Below are 17,483 nucleotides of genomic sequence, written 5' to 3'. Positions count from 1 at the left end.
GAACAGCTGACCTTTGAAATAATTCCCCATTCTAATGTTGCAGTATACATTGAAATGTTTACCACTGCAAGTTAAGTTTAATGTTTGGTTATATTTTTGTTTGTGCTTTTACTTTTATTTTTTTCTTCACAGTATCCTATACACAACTCATAGCAATCAAAGGGACAGGTATGTTGTGAACCTACAAAATTTGAATCAAAACTTTTCAGTCACTAAATTTTTGGACATTCATAGTCATTTCAGACTACAGATTGTTCACATGGAAGTAGAATTTAAAGCTATTATCAGGCTAGTATGTACTTACTTTTTCCATCTTATTAATATCCTTTTATGAGTATAAAGTTAATATCTTTAAATACTAATGGTCTTAACCATCCAGCAAAAAGAGCGTCGATGTGGCAAATGGCTAACACCCAGCGATGTCAAATATTGTGTATACAAGAAACCCATTTCAAAACAGGCGCGATTCCCAATTGCACCCATAAGAACTTTCCTCACATATTTACAGCATCAGGCCAACAGAAAAAAAGAGGAGTACTTATTGCCATACATCATTCAGTTAATTTTCAATTGCATGAATCTATTGTAGATACCAATGGACGATACCTCATATTAATATGTACCATTGATAATACACTTACTACATTGGTAAATGTGTATGCGCCTAATAAAAGGCAATCCCATTTTCTGAATGGCCTGATGAGAAAAATAGGTAAATGCCGAAAAGGTGCCTTAATAATTTGTGGAGACTTCAACACAATACATGAACAAGAACTAGACACTTCTAATCCCAAAACCAGAACCAACTGTGCACTTAAAATTTTTTTGAATAACAGCGATCTCTATGATGTATGGAGATGCCATCATCCTGGAGATCGTGAATACACATATCATTCCCTGGTACATAATACCTATACTGGTATCGATTATATTTTTACAGATAAGTGGTTATTGCAGCGGGTGAGGGAGTCTGACATTGCACCCATAACTTGGACTGATCATGCCCCAATTAGTATGACTATTCTACCTAAACACTCTCAAACGACCCATTTTCTATGGAGAACAAATGCATATCTTATCAAAATGCCTACCTATGCTACAGCTATACAAAACCAGATAACTGAATTCTTTAAATATAATGTGGGATCGGTGTCAGACTCCGCCACCCTATGGGGTGCTCATAAAGCATTTAGTAGGGGAATCCTAATGCAACTGAATGCTCAATTCAGGAACAATAAAACGAAACTCATTGAGAAACTTACTGCTGACATTTAAACATTAGATTCCCAAAACCAATCTCACCCATCACAACAACTGAAAACTAAACTACAAATATTACGACAGGAACTCAGAACGACTTTATTGGATACATTTGAAAAACATACTAGAAAACTTAAAGGTAAATATTACCATACTAGCAACAAAGCAGGATAAAACATGGCACTTCGGATCAAAGGCAGATATTCCAAATCAAACATTCCATATCTCTACCACCCTATTACTAGAGAAAAATTGCAAGACCCCCAAGACATAGCGAATGCATTTAGCTGTTATTATAGCTCCCTTTACAATCTTAAAGATGATTCTCAAACTCCCACACCTACCCCAAAGATAATAAGTGATTTCTTAGATACTATTAGTCTCCCATCATTAACTACTGATCAAATCTCTGATCTTAACGTCCCATTTTCAGTGGAAGAAATTGCTAGAACTATAGACTCCCTGCCCAACAATAAATCTCCGGGCCCAGACGGAATGATAGGAGAATACTATAAATTACTTCGAGATATACTGGCTCCCCACTTATGCTCACTTTTTAACGAAGCGGCATCCAAATCAGAATTTCCGGCTGAGATGCTTCAGGCCTTGATCATAACACTGCCGAAACCAGGCAAAGATCCCAATGCTCCCCAAAATTTCAGACCGATTTCATTATTGAACATTGACATCAAAATATACGCCAAAGCAATAGCGAATCGACTGATGAACTACATACCAGACCTCATTCACAAAGATCAATCTGGCTTTACTAAAGGTCGACAATCTTCAGATGCAACAAGACGTCTGATTGATATTATACACTTCACTGAGAGACATCAAACGCCTTCTCTGCTCCTTTCTTTGGAAGGAGAGAAGGCGTTTGATAGGGTCCATTGGGGCTATTTACAGTCAGTGCTTTTAAAATTCGGCTTTCATGGGGGCGTGGCCGGCGCGTGACTGAGATGGCTGCGTGAGGAGATTGCTCTCCGTCTGAACGGCTTCTGAAGCGGCATTTCAGCGACCCCAATCCGTTCTTTTTGCTTCTGACAATTTGGGGGAACGCCCGCACTACCTCCCGGAGATGTCGCTCAAACGAAAGGACAGTCGGCTTCCCCGAAAACTGACGGCGTATATGTATCAGCCGTCCGCGCGGAAGAACCAAGATGGCGCCGAACCGAATCTACAATCTCCACAGGCTGAGGCCGCATCCCGTTCGAATGAAGGAGGCGCTTATCACATCGCTTCGGAACCCATGGTAAGCAAACCGGGACACTCTCTTTCTCCCCCGGGAACTCCCACAGCCCAGCTAAGGCCAAAATGCGCCTGGATGACACGGAACAGGCCCAGGGCAGGGTTCAGATCAGTGGGATGCCTCAGGCCTACCCTCAGATGCACCACCAGCCTGACGCCATAGCAGCATTTCCTACTACTGGACAGGCTGTAATAGACTCTACCTTAAAAGACATGCTCATGTCTCTGAGGAGCTCTTTGCAATCTGACATGCTCTCCCTCATGCATAGTTTTGGCCATAAGTTAGGAGCAATGGATGACAGAATCACACATGTGGAGGCTACTGTAAGTGACATTACGGGCACAGTGAACGATGTTATTGACACTCAGGAAGCACAATCTCAGGAAATTGCTTGGATAAAAGACAAAATGGCGGATTTAGAGGACAGAGCCAGACGTAATAACTTTAAAATTAGAGGGATCCCAGAATCTGTCCAAAATACTGAGCTACCTGCCTTTGCCAAAGGTCTTATCAAAACGGTGCTTCCTGAGGCAAAAAATATTGAGCTGGTCATAGATCGCATTCACAGACTACCTAAACCTGCGTTCTTACCAGATGCAATACCTAGAGATGTCATATTGAGGGTGCACTTCTATCACATCAAGGAACAGTTTATGCACAAAATGAGGGGAATGGAATCATTACCAGACCCGTACTCCCGTCTCCAAATTTATGCTGATCTTTCACAGCACACCCTAAGCAGACGGAGACAATTAAACACAATAACTAAAGCTCTCCGTAATCATCAGCTTCAATACCCATGGATAGCACCTGCTAAACTATCCATTCATCGTGAAGGGAGAAAACACGTAGTAACGTCTCTGCAACAAGGTTTGCACCTACTACACAGATGGGACATCATCCCTGCTCCCCCAGATGCAGCACCCATGGACCAAAGTAACACAGGCTCTCTTTCAACCCAACCTCTGCCCCCAAGGAGCCAGAAAAATGCCTCCCACTAGTTATGTGGTTTGGGGCCAGGATTCACAATTGCCGTTTGGCGTTGCCATCTATTCACACCCGGTCTTAAGACTCGTTACCCCTATTTAGTGTTTCTACGCGCGGAGGCGCTGAGGTAACTCCTCACTCGAAACACTTGTTACAGTTTACGGTCATCTACCAAGCAGCATTCCGAATCATATTATTCCACTGCTATTGTTATTTCTTGGACCGCTGAGTTTCGTTTGTACCTTTTTGTACTTTTTAATTTTTGGTTTTTGTTCTTTCCCTACGCTCTTACCCTCCCCCTCTTTCCTACTTCCCCTCCTGCATCTCTGCCTCACACAGCGCTTTGAGAGCCTCGACCTACTTGCCTAACAACTGAACCATATCTCATCGCTCACTGAAGTCCCAGTCTCCTCTAGCCCTACGCTCTCTCAAGTAATATCTTTCTCCTCTTTTTGACGCACCTGCTCTACATATGCCTATCACCATTGTCACAATTAATGCGAAGGGACTAAATCACCCTGCGAAGAGAAGATCCTTGTGGGCACTAGCCAAGCATACCAAATGTGAAATTCTATGTGCACAGGAAACACATTTCCAACAGAGTAATCCCCCTACATGCACCAACAGAGACTTCAACACTATTTTCACAGCCAATGCAATTAAAAAAAAGAAAGGGGTGCTTATTGCTATTAAAAATTCTTTAGCGTTTCAACTGGTTCAATGCACCAAGGACCCTGAAGGCCAGTATATTATTCTATCCTGTATCATCAATGGGGCTCCTTATACTTTTGTCAATGTCTACGCGCCCAATACTCATCAATCTCGTTTCTTACGAAAACTACATAAAAAAGTAGAAACAGAAAAACAAGGCACTACAATATGGTGTGGAGACTTTAACAGCACCCCTGATCCTGATCTAGATTCGTCCTTCCAGCCCAGGAGAAGCAGGCTGGCACTGAATCCTCTACTGAATAAGCTACGTCTTCTGGACGTTTGGAGATGTCAACATGCAGACGAAAGGGACTATACGTACTTCTCCCCAGGTCATAACTCTTACTCCCGCATCGACCTCTTTTTGACAGATTCCAGGACCCTTCAAACCGTATCCTCCTCCAACATACACCTGATCACATGGTCCGATCATTCCCCTGTCAGCATTACCGTGGAAGACCATATCAGGCATTCTCCAGCGTACCTCTGGAGAATGAATACAAGAATTCTACAATCTGAACCCTATGCGCAAACACTGAAAAACGAATTAGAAGCATTCTTTGTCCACAACAAAGACTCTGTTGCAGATCCCCATATTCTATGGGCCTCGCATAAAGCATATATGCGGGGACTCTTTATACAACTTGGAGCTAGAGATAACAGGCGAAGGAGGCAGCAGATGGACGCACTTCTCATGCGCATTCAAAATACTGATCTGCTCAATAAATCCCATCCCACCCAAGCACTCAAATCAGAATTAATTTCATTACGATTGGAACTTAGGGCTCTTCTTTTAGAAAAACATGACCATATACAGCGAAAACACAAAATGAATTTTTACGCTGCAGGTAATAAATCTGGCAAATTACTCTCCCACCAGATTAAAGGACCTCTCACTAGACGTCCCATTCCTTATATCCATCATCCTGACTCTAACTCTAAATTACAAAACCCACAAGATATCGCTAATGCCTTTAGCGCTTATTATGGCAAACTATATAATTTGAAGAACGCTCCTGATCTAGCCCAACCCACCCCCGCACAGATACAAACATTCTTAGATTCTGTGAAACTCCCTAGCCTAACTTCACAACAACTGGAGGAATTAAACATCCCTTTCACACAAAAAGAAATTCAATCTGCCATATTAACGTTACCCAATGGTAAAACGCCCGGCCCTGACGGTTTTGTGGGAGAATATTATAAGCAATTCAGCTCCATTCTCACTGAGCACATGACACCGCTGTTCAACTCTGCTGCCTCCTCTGCCTCTTTTCCTCAAGAGATGCTTAGAGCATTAATAGTGACTATACCGAAGCCAGGGAAGGAACCAAACTTAACTCAAAACTTCCGCCCTATTTCATTATTGAATCACGATGTGAAACTTTATGCTAAAGTTATAGCAAAACGATTGATCGACGTCTTGCCAATGTTGATTCATCCTGACCAGTCTGGATTTATTAAGGGGCGCCAAACCTCAGATGCTACACGACAGATGATCAAACTTATCCATCACGCGGTGGCCCATCGAACGCCTTCTCTGCTTCTGTCATTGGATGCGGAGAAGGCGTTCGATAGGGTCCACTGGCATTACTTAAAATTGACCCTAGAGAAATTTGGATTTCAGAACCATATTCTCTCAGCCATCCTAGCCCTTTATTCTACTCCCTCGGCCCAAGTTTACTGCTCGTCCATGTTATCTACGCCATTTCAAATTTTCAACGGCACTCGCCAAGGCTGCCCCTTGTCGCCCCTGATCTTTGACCTACTGATCGAACCCCTGGCTGCTAAAATTAGGTCCCACCCCACCATTTTTGGTATCAACATTGGCAACACAGATCACAAAATCAGCCTCTTTGCTGATGATGTTATTTTCTCTTTGACACATCCTACAGTTTCCCTGGCCTCGGTACAACAAACACTTGATGAATTCAGTCTTGTTTCTTATTACAAAGTGAACATTTCTAAATCCTATGTCCTCCCCCTGTTCATACCGGAATGCCAATCTCTGTTCCTGAAGAACCAGTATCAATATACGTGGTCTACAGACTCTCTGAGTTACTTAGGTATCACTCTTACTTCTCACCCTAAAAATCTATTCAAAACCAACTTCATCCCTTTTCTTAATAAACTATCACTAGAACTAGATAAAATGTCTAGACTGATGCTCACAAGTTCGGGTAGACTAGCAGCGTTTAAAATGATTCATCTTCCTCAACTCTTGTATTTATTTAGAGCACTCCCGATCCCCATACCTTCATCCTTCCACACGCAAATTCAATCACTCCTCAGAAGATTTGTGTGGCAAGGAAAAAGGGTTAGAATAGCACACCACTCCCTAATAAAACACAAACAGGTAGGAGGCATGGGATATATTAATATTAGAGACTATTACAATGCAGCTATACTGGCTCAAATTAGAGCCTGGTTCAATCCTGATCCTTCCAATCAGTGGAGTTCCATAGAATCCAGCCAAGTACCTGGTAGCAATCTGGGATTGTGGCTCCTCTCAGCGCCTAAATTAAAGGGAAATTGTACTCACCTTTCCCCATCTATAGTAGCATCAGTGTTAGCATTCAAATACTTGATTACCCACACAAAATCAAACATCACCAACTGTAAAATTCCCCTTCCAATAGATATTATTGGACTACTGATCTCCGATCTGCATCTCCATTCTTGGAAAACCAATGGGATTACACATGTAGCAGACCTTTATGATTCTGGACTCCTCAAATCCTTTACGTCTCTCCAACAGGAATTTAATCTTTCCCCTCGCGATTACTTTAAATACTTTCAAATCACTCACTGCCTATTACAAAATCCCCATCTACATGTGAGTATTCCAAAAACAACTTGGCAATACATATCGGGTAAGGTTGTTACAACTAAGGGTATCTCTTTGTTCTATACCACACTTAATGATAAAATGATCTTCGCTAAACTACCCCCTCTGGTGAAATGGGAACTTGAAACTGGAATTTCTTACTCACCACAACAATGGTCGCTCGCCATAAAAGCTGTCTATTCTGCGACCAAGTCGGCCAATCTTTGGGAACTCACGTATAAAATTAATCTCAGATGGTACCTTACCCCAAACCTTCTACATAAATATTTTGAGAACGCAAATTCTGCCTGCTGGGGGTGCTGTGGCCTCCCAGGAACCCTCTATCATACCTTCTGGTCCTGCCCTAAACTGGTTCCCTTTTGGGCAGCCATTTTCAATCTTATATCGGCAGTCACCCACATTGTTACCCCACTTGATCCAGCTCTAGCTTTATTCAACATTGGCTTAGCATTGGCTTAGCAGCAAAATTTACTTCGACCCGAAATTGGAAATCCCTTGACGCACCTTCCTGTGCTGAAGTTGTGAGAACAACACACCTACACGGAATGTATGAACGCATGTACGCCACTGCTGAGGGCCACCTACCCAAAACCATAAAACTGTGGGAAGCTTGGTTACAATGGTTTGACAAATCCCATCCCCTACTCATCTAATACTCCTACTCCAGTATGGGCTCACTTAATTGCTCTCTTACTACTTTATCTTTCACCTCCCCAAACCCTTCCTCCTTTCTATCCACCCTCTCCCCCCCTCTCCCCCCCCCCAAATTGTTTTTGTTTTTGTTTATGCTTTAGGACTTCTCACCTGCTACCATACTCATACTCTAATACGCTCACCACTTACCCGGTTCCAGGTATTCATATGATAACTATTGTTTGCTCTTGCATTTGCTGCATCCCAACTACGTTGAACATTATACATGTTTTTGTTTTTGTTTGTCTTTTTCTTTCAAGTTGGTCACATTTGACCCATAATGCTTGTCTGCATTCTCGGGGAAAACCTTCATATTGTGTTTTCATTATTATGATGCTCTGAAGCTGATCCTTGCTCCGGTACACAGCAAGATCCCATTTGGGGTGTCTGGTGGGAGGATATTCCCTGAGTATTGATATTCATTCATTCTTCTTTTTGTCATAATTGTACATTACAAACAACCCTGTATTATTTTGTACAGTTTCTGGACACACGGTGTATTACTTTACTACTGACTGTACTATTGATATCTCGCTTATCTTTTCTTTTGTTCCTTTGTTTCTTGTACTACTACAACTTTTAATAAAAACTATTGAACGTAAAATTCGGCTTTCATGGAAATATTTTATCGGCAATTTTTACACTGTATAAGGGCCCCATCAGCAAGAGTATACACAAATGATATGATGTCTAGGCCCTTTGGCATCTCGAATGGAACACGACAAGGTTGCCCCTTATCTCCTTTAATATTTAATTTAGCCATCGAACCTTTAGCAGAACGTATACGATCTGACACAAAACTATCTGGTATAAAAATTGGGCAAATAGATAATAAAATAAGTCTGTTCGCAGATGACATAGTGCTTATAGTGTCTGATCCTATTTCATCTCTCCCGAATCTCCAAAATATACTAACGACATTTGGAGCAGCATCATATTAGAAAATCAATGAAACTAAGTCCAATATTTTAGACCTAGGATTAGATAACACAACCAGGCAGTAAGTCTAATAAATACCCCTACCACTGGAAAGACGAGGGGATTTCTTACTTAGGAATCACTCTCACTAACAAAACAAAACAGTTATTTAAAACAAACTTTTTACCATTTAAGAAACATTTTGAAACAGATCTGACAACACTTAGTAAATTCGAATTTACATGGGCTGGTCGCCTGGCAGCTTTCAAAATGATGACCTTACCAAAATTATTATATCAACTCAGGTCCCTTCCAATATGAATCCCTAAATACTACTTTAAATCCTTACAAAGCAGTTTGGGAAAATATCTATGGAATGGCAAAAAATCCCGTTGCGCATACCATATACTAATTAAACATAGAAATATAGGTGGTGCGACCGTACCTGATCTACAGGATTATTATGACGCAACTCTTTTGACCCAATTGCAAGAATGGTTCTTGCCTACTCCTAAAACTTTATGGGGACAAATTGAGAAAGACATCACACGACAGCCTAATATGCAATTCTGGTTACTTAGTAGGAAAATTAAGTCCACAATTACAGCTCAATACCCACCAACGGTGAAAGCGACGCTACACTCTTGGCAGAGAATCATCACATACAAATGGGATAAAACTCCAATCACGGTGTTAAACCCTCCTCTAACAATTATACCAACATTAATTCCTGGCGTACAAATACACGACTGGAATTTGGGTGGGGATATCAAACTTGGTTCCTTCTTCCAACAGGGCTCATTAAAGTCTTTTTCTCAGTTAAGTAATGAATTACAGCTTCCGAATTCTGAGCGATCTACATATATTCAAATAGAAAAGTGTCTGCTACACAATCCACAACTCAGAGCTTCAATCCCGGTTAAAATATGGTCTTTCCTCAATAACCATGCCACCTCACAGAAAGGAGTAGCTACAATATACCCAATTCTAGGGGAAAAAAACATACCCAGCAAACTACCTTCCTTCCTTAAATGGGAACAAGATTTGGGGCAAGACTTTTCAATTAAACAATGGATGGCTTCCCTACGAAGCATATATAGGGCCACTGCATGTGTTACACTATGGGAACTGGCACAAAAAATTGTTCAAAGACAATACCTGACTCCACATATCCTAGCAAAATTCAAGGGGAACTCGTCACCTAATTGCTGGAGAAATTGTACCCAATTGGGGACCCTATTTCATATTATGTGGGACTGCCCAAGCTTACATAACTACTGGCAGGCAATCTCCCATTTACTCACTTCCGTAACAGGTATTGTCCTTCAACTTTCACCAGAACTAGCCATTCTGAATATGAATTTACATACGATTCCCAAACAATATCGTAAAGTAGTAACACATATACTTATAGATAGAATTAACCCAACTCCACCACTCCTACGAATTGTTATTTCCTAATGACAAATCGCTATATATTAAGGAACAACAACTATGGGAACCTTGGAGTACATGGTACAAAAATTATACTTCCACAATTTAGATAATGCTGATTCTTTAATCATATAGAAGAAAGAACTCCTGTGCGTTTTAATATATTTTTTTGGATGGCTTTAAAAATAATTTCATAACAAAGTGACAAATATATCACATGTTTGTTTATCTGAATTGAGCTGCGGAGTAAGAATAGATCTTTATTTTCCTTCATAAAAGATAACTACTGTGTTTGAATTTCCTTTAGGATGTTGGACTAGGTACTCCAAGACACAGATAGATCCCTGTGAGGGGTGTCTTGGGGTCCAGAAGTGGCCATTATCCATATCGCTATTTATAAATCTTACAATAATTATATTACGGACTTTATTATACAAATTCTAAGAGACTTACTCTTGTTCGAGTCCCTTTATGACTATGAATATTAGATACTTGGGAATACTACTTTATTCTTTATTGTGGATTATTTGTTTATATGCTATATTGTGCTGAGAAAACCCTGTCACTACATTATACTGTGTTATGTTACTTTTATTACTATATATTATTTGTTTTTGTTTTGTAACCCTTGTTGTAACTAACTCTGCTAAAAATCTCAATAAAAACATTTGAAAAGAATATTCAACGGACCAAGTTTGAGAGCTTGGCTATAAAACTTTCTGACAACATGATCCAATCGGACTTTGTCTGATCATGTGTAGAGAATTCCGATCGGACACGCATGCTCAGATCAAATTCCTAGACCAAAGCTATTGGCTACTAGCCTGAACGTAGTCCCGTCCTAACAAAATAACGTCATCACGTTCTGAACGATTGGATTTTCCGACAACTTTGTCCGACCGTGTGTATGCAACACAATTTCCGGACAAAATCCGTCAGACAAAATCCGACGGATTTTGTTGTCGGAATGTCCGACCGTGTGTACAAGGGCTTACAGATCTGGCCACCACTAATGTCCGGGAACCAATTAGTGTGGTATCTGATCATGTGATCAACATATCAGCTATGACATGCTGATGACATAAGGCTTGGTCATAACCTCTCAGAGCTCCAGCTATTAAATAGACATGTGCAGAGTGAAATATTTTGTTTCGGAATTTCGTTTTCGTTTTCGTCCGAAAAATAAATTTATTTAGTTACTCCCGAAATTCGTTTTTATTTAGTTTTTCGTTCAAAAATTGCATTCATCTGAAAATCCACATGAATTACGGTCGAATCTGTCTTTGAAGGCTTATGGTGTGTGTCGAATGTATAAAGAAGATTCAACGGAGCTGCTAAACTCTATATAGTCTATAGGCGGAGCATTTGACACCGGAAATGTATGATTGCCGCGTCGTACAGTTTTGATGCTCCGTCGAATATTATTATAAACGTGTGTTTTTCATTGCTTTGTCGAATCTCCGTCGTTCATGTTGAATGAATGGTCTAAGTCTCACAGTGTCAGAGGTAAGGTTAAGCACATTCGACCACAGGTTCAATAGACAGAGATTGTTATTGTCAAAGTCACGTCGAATCTCCTATTCTATATCGAACTGTTGTAACAACGAAAACGAAAATAAAGCATTTATTTATGTCGGATCTTTCGTTTTTCGGATTCTGCACGTTCGTTATCGTTTGTCAAAACCAAAACGAAAATACCTGAAATTCAGACGAAAATGCATTCAGACGAAAACGAATGCACATGTCTACTATGAAGCAACTTTTTCTAGATGTACATTAACCACTTTGCCTCGCACACCTTTTCACCCCCTATGAACTGGAGCAATTTTTACAATTCTGCCATGGACCCATTTGTTTGGCGATAACTTGGTCATTACGTAAGATAACAAGCTAAACTATGCTTTCTTTTTCATGATATTTTATTGCAACATTGTTATTTTGTGCAATCCTTAGATAAAATCTAACAAGAATAACAAAACACGTTTTTCTTTTTTTTTTCTTTTTTTTGTAGTGTTAAGTTAAAAATAAATAGAGTTACTGCAGATAAAACATACAGGTTATTCTGTAATTTGTCTGCTTTAAAATGACACTAGAAATATGATTCTGGTAAAAAGCGTTACAAAGTTATTTGCCGATTAAATAAAGTTTTTATTTTCTTTCAATTTTGAAATTTTTTATGTACCCATATACATTATATTACCAAAAGTATTGTGACGCCTGCCTTTACACGCACATTAACTTTAATGGCATCCCAGTCTTAGTCCGTAGGGTTCAATATTGAGTTGGCCTACCCTTTGCAGCTATAACGGCTTCAGCTCTTATGGGAAGGCTGTCCACAAGGTTTAGGAGTGTGTCTATGGGAATATTTGACCATTCTTCCAGAAGCACATTTGTAAGGTCAGGCACTGATTTTGGATGAGAAGGCCTGGCTTGCAGTCTCCTTTCTAATTCATCCCAAAGATATTCTATCGGGTTGAGGTCAGGACTATGTGCAGTCCACAGGCAAGTATCTCCGCCCCAAACTCGCTCACCCATGTCTTTATGGACCTTGTTTGTGCACTTGTGCTCGAAACTGTTCACACAAAGTTGGGATCATGAAATTGTCCAAAATGTCTTGGTATGCTGAGGCCTTAAGAGTTCCCTTCACTGGAACAAAGGGGCCAAGCCCAAACCCTGAAAAAAAAAGCACACCATAATCCCCCCTCCACCAAATAATATGGACCAGTGCACAAAGCAAGGTCATAAAGACATGGATGAGAAAGTCTGGGGTGGAGGAACTTGACTGGCCTGCACAGAGTCCTGACCTCAACCCAATAGAACATCTTTTGGGATGAATTTAAGTGGAGACTGCAAAACAGGCCTTTTTGTCCACATCCGTGTCTGACCTCACAAATGTGCTTCTGGAAGAATGGTCAAGCATTCCCAAAGACACACTCCTAAACCTTGTGGACAGCCTTCCCAGAAGAGTTGGAACTGTTATAACTGCAAAGGTTGGACAAAGTTAATGTGCATGTAAAGGCCAGTGTCACAATACTTTTGGTAATATAGTGCATATGGTTACATAAAGTGCAACACTGAAAGAAAATAAAAACTTTATTTAATCAGTAAATAACTTTGTAACGCTTTTACCAGAATCATAATTCTAGTATTCATAATTCAGCCTTCCCAGAAGAGTTGGAACTGTTATAGCTGAAAAGGGTGGGCCAACTCAATGTTGAACCCTACGGACTAAGACTGGGATGCCATTAAAGTTCATGTACATGTAAAGGTAGGCAGGTGCCCCAATACTTTTGGTAATATAGTGTATAAGTGTAAAAATATTAATAAACAACAACAAAAAAAAAGTTTCAAAACGAATGGTTTGTAAATTAGAAAATTTAAAAATAACAAAAGAGAAATCAGCAGGAAAATTATAATTAAATGGAGAGAATAAGTTACAACTAAAGCCCCGTACACACGAGAGGACTTATGTCCGACAGACTTCCAAAGGAGTTCCGTCGGAGTTCTGCTGGAATTCCGACGGAGTTCTGACAGACTTTTCGGCCGAACGGACTTGGCCACACACGATCACACTAAACTCCGACGGATTCGAACGTGATGACGTACGACCCGACTCGAATAAGGAAGTTCATAGCCAGTAGCCAATAGCTGCCCTAGCGTCGGTTTTAGTCCGTCGGAGTAGCATACACACGAGCGGATTTTTCGAAGGGGACCGGGTCCGGCGGAGTTCCGTCGGGAAAATTTGAAGCATGTTCCATATTCTAAAGTCCTTCGGACTTTGGTGAGTCAAAAGTCCGTTGCAGCCCACACACGATCGGATAGTCTGACGGACTCAGTCCTTCGGACTTTGGATGTTGAAAAGTCCGCTCGTGTGTACGCGGCATTAGGATTAATAAGGGGTTAAACAGAAGAAAATTTTATGAAAACATTTTTTTTTTTTTACTTGCCAGGCTTTAACTGACATAATCTACAGATTGACATCCATCCTTTTGGTCTGCAGATGAATAAACAGAATGATACAAAAGTAACAATATGTTACATTGTATTTTTCTTATCGGAGCAAGTGTTATATATAAAGACTGCTTGATTGCTTTTTTTTTTTTTTTTGACAGCTGAAGCTGTCAACCTTCTCTGAGTGCACAGCAATGCCGACTTTAATTAATCAATTGTTGTTTCACTGGGAGCGGGAGCCCTGGCACATCCTGTGTACACTGATGACATTTATTGGGTGTGTTACAGTCTGCAACTAAATAATAAAGAAAAATAAACATATTTTTTTTAAAAACATTTCTCTATTTTGCAACCTATAATTAAAGCTAAACTCCAACTTTGCTATCACTTGTCCAAGATAATGAAGTATTATCTTGCATTTTTCATCAGGTGTAAGCCCTTGTACACACAGTCGGACCTTCTGACGGAAAATGTCCGATCGGACCGTGTTGTCGGATAATCCGACCGTGTGTGAGCTTTATCTGACTTTTTCCGTCGGAATGTCCGACCACTAAAGTTTGAGAGCTGGATATAAAAATTTTCCCACAACATGATCCGATCGGACTTTGTCCGATCATTTGTAGAGAATTCCGATCAGACAAAGTGCCACGCATGCTCAGATCAAATTACGAGACCAAAGCTATTGGCTACTAGCCTGAACGTAGTCCCTTCGTAACTAAATAACGTCATCATGTTCCGAGCGATCGGATTTTCCGACAACTTTGTCCGACCGTGTGTATGCAACACCAGTTTTGGACAAAATCTGTCGGACAAAATCCAACGGATTTTGTTGTTGGAATGTCGGACCGTGTGTACAAGGGCTAAGAGAGACTAGTTCTCCTTGTACATTATAAAGGTTGGCATAGAATTCACAAAAGACTTGTGTAATAAGAGGATTAGCATGTACCAAGTAGGCAGCAGGGGTTTTAACCTTGGAAATAAAGAAGGCCGATTTCTTCTCCTGTAAGCTAGAATCTTGCCCTGTTTGTGACTCATCTGAGAAACCAATTAAAAACCATTCTTATGGGGGGGCGTGGCCTGCAGCGGAGCCGGATGGTCGCATAGATCCAGAGCTCCGGCGCTTCAGGGATTCAGCGGCTAACAGCGGACCATCCGAGCACCGATTTCACTCGGAAAACCGGCGATCTAGCAGGGGCAACAGTCGGGATCATGCCTAGCAAACGGCGGAACTCCAGACACCCTCACCGGTTAACGGACTTCTTCCACACAAAAGGCATGGAGGGTAAGCAAGATGGCGCCGAGGCCTACTCCGGCCCTGCAGCCTCAGCAGCACGACATCACGCTAACACAGGGAATCCTGCTAAACTGACCCCCTCACCCGATCTCCGGCCCTCACCCCCGCCTTCCCCAGCTACCAGGAGCCCAGTTAAGTCCAAACCCAGGCTGGATGGCAACGGATTACATACCAAGGACAGCCCAGGCCCCGACTCCGGAGATGACACAAGGGACATGCCGGAATCGATCGAATCCTTCCCTACGCTAAATCAGCCAGTGCTGGACACTGTATTAAAAGACATGCTGCTGTCCCTCAGAAGCACCATACAATCGGATATGGCGTCCTGCATGCATAAGTTTAACCGGGACATTCATGATCTGAGTGACAGGGTGGATCACATTGAGGTGAAAATGGGTGAATATGCTGATACAATTAATGACTTGGTAGATGTCTATGAGGAAAAAGAAAGCGACACTGCATGGGTTAAGGCGAAATTGGCCGATTTGGAAGACAGGTCTAGGAGAAACAATCTGAAAATAAGGGGTGTCCCCGAATCAGTGCAACAATCTGACCTGAACTCCTACGCTACAACGCTCTTTAAAACCCTCATTCCTGAGCTCACGGATCTTGATGTTACCATAGATAGAATACACCGGCTACCCAAACCTTCCCACTTGTCGGAGCAAATACCACGGGATGTCCTCCTACGCCTACACTTTTTTCATGTTAAAGAAAACCTCATGTTATTCATGAGAAAGCGGGAGGTCGTTCCTTCACAGTATCAAAACCTGCAGTTCTTTGCAGATCTGTCCCAATACACCCTGCAGAAAAGGAGGAACCTGAACACAGTTACAAAAGCTCTCCAAACCACAAAGTCGCATACAAATGGGGCCATCCTACGAAACTTGTAGTGACATGGGACAATCGCACGTATGCGATCTCCTCCTTAGAGGAAGGTATTGCTCTCCTGCGAGAATGGGATACTCTTCCTGAGGAGGTGACCACCTCCCCTCCCACCAGCACCCCCAGACCAGTTGACAGGGTCTGGAAAGAGGTCACCGGCAAAAATGCACGTTCTCATACATGAGCTTATCGGTTGGTCCTGAGACACTTTATATCCCTGGAGTGTAGGGCCGTGACCTATTTGGTCGGACTAAACCCCCACAAATAACAGCAGTTATCCGCTGACTGCGGGTGACTTGTTAGTTACTTAAAGGAGCACCCTGTTGGTGCTCAGCGGTACTGAACTATGTTTTTCTCTTATTTTTCTTACATGTTTTCTTCTTTTCTTTTTCATAATTTGTTCTGTTTCTACTCCACGAGACATCTAACGGCCAGAGAAGCGAAACTCTTTGAGAACCTTCTGGAAGATAAGCTGTCGGGCGGCTCGGACTACTGGTACACCACTTCTCTAAATCCTCCAAGAGGACCCTATGTTTCAATAGTCGGCAATGTGAGTACACCTTTTTTCTTACTGGCTGTGGCACTTTCTTCATTAATGCACCCCTTTTACCCCTCGGTCGTCTGCTTCACCACCTCAGACCCGTACCACTGCTACATCTTAGCACGTAGTCCCCATAGAATATGGCATTGAAGATCCTCACCATCAATGCTAGAGGCCTTATGCATCCCGTAAAACGAAAATCCTTCTGGCGGGAAGCTCTACTCCACAACAGTGACATTGTCTGCGCGCAGGAGACGCACTTCAACTCCTCAGCTCCCCCCAAATGCTCGCATGGCAACTACCCCTATGTTTTCACAGCCAATGCTGACTCCAAATCTAGAGGTGTTCTCATAGCCATTAGGGATACAGTGGAGTTTAAGCTGCATCTAGAGGTTAAAGACCCTAAAGGCAGATTTTTGATCCTGGTTTGTGAAGTAAATTCCTCCACCTACACGATTGCCACAGTATATTCCCCCAACGTGCACCAAGTTCATTTCTTCAACAAGCTTACTAGGAAAATCCGGAAGATCCAAAAGGGTTTATTAGTGATTTGCGGAGACTTTAACGCCACTCCAGACCCGAAGTGCGATTCCACCTCGACTTCCCATCGGAAGGCGGCTACACTACTTCCCTCTATTCACAACAACAATCTGTATGATGCCTGGCGCTGCTTCCATGCGACTGAACGAGATTTTACTTTTTTTTCTTC

This window comes from Lithobates pipiens, unplaced genomic scaffold (assembly GCF_037356315.1).
Source record: "Lithobates pipiens isolate NorthernLeopardFrog02 unplaced genomic scaffold, aLitPip1_a1.2 Scaffold_8, whole genome shotgun sequence".
NCBI classification, from domain to species: Eukaryota; Metazoa; Chordata; class Amphibia; order Anura; family Ranidae; genus Lithobates; species Lithobates pipiens.
Note: the sequence above shows the minus strand (reverse complement) of the source record.